The sequence below is a fragment of the Wasmannia auropunctata genome, unplaced genomic scaffold (genome assembly GCF_000956235.1).
Source record: "Wasmannia auropunctata unplaced genomic scaffold, wasmannia.A_1.0 LD335992.1, whole genome shotgun sequence".
NCBI lineage: Eukaryota > Metazoa > Arthropoda > Insecta > Hymenoptera > Formicidae > Wasmannia > Wasmannia auropunctata.
Genome location: NW_012026898.1, coordinates 275,069 through 275,791, shown reverse-complemented (window position 1 = coordinate 275,791; position 723 = coordinate 275,069). Strand labels below are relative to the sequence as shown.

The following is a 723-nucleotide window of genomic DNA, read 5'->3' as shown; positions in this document are numbered from 1 at the left end:
TTAAAAAAATAAATAAAAAAATATTTTTACTTCTAAAGACTTGTATTATTAAAACCATAAAACGAATTTTTTGTTATTTTTGTTGTTTTCCTAAAAAAAATTCCCAAAGTTACCGATTGATTTTTAGGCGGTCAAGGTGGTGTAACCCCTTAAATAAATAACAACTTTTTTTATTTTTACATATCTAAAGTAAGATTTTCTTTTTTGTGAATGGACATTCAATTCAATTTAATTCTAACATTTTCAATTAATAAAATCATAGTTAGTACTCATTTTATTTTATATTTTTTAATAAAAATATGTACGTTTTTCAAATCTTTTAAAAACGTGAGATACCATTAAATGATTATTGGAGCTTTAATTCTAATATTAATACTATGTAATCCTTAAATTAAAATTCATTACGACAAATGAGTAAAACAAAATTTCTAGAAACAGAAATTACATGCCTTCCTAGGCGTCACAATAGTTTTTATGAATATCGTAAGCGACAAGTGAATTAAAACAAATCCATTTTATAGACAATTGTTTTCTTTAGACATTTCTACTGATTCAAATGCTAACAAATAGGTCATAGACAGGGCTGGGCATATTTCAAATACTTGTATTTGAAATACAATTTGTGTTTTGTATTTTGTATTTCAGCGGCACACATAAAAGTATTTTGTATTTTGTATTTCAAATAAATTATTCAATGTATTTTGTATGTCTCTTATACACATC

General features: G+C 23.8%; 1 protein-coding gene across 3 annotated transcripts in view; it reads right to left on the bottom strand.

Annotated features, from left to right (window-relative positions):
- Positions 1 to 723, bottom strand: part of LOC105453945 (succinyl-CoA ligase [ADP-forming] subunit beta, mitochondrial-like) — a 4,639-nt gene that overhangs the window by 2,253 nt on the left and 1,663 nt on the right. The gene's annotated exons all lie outside the window — the stretch shown is intronic.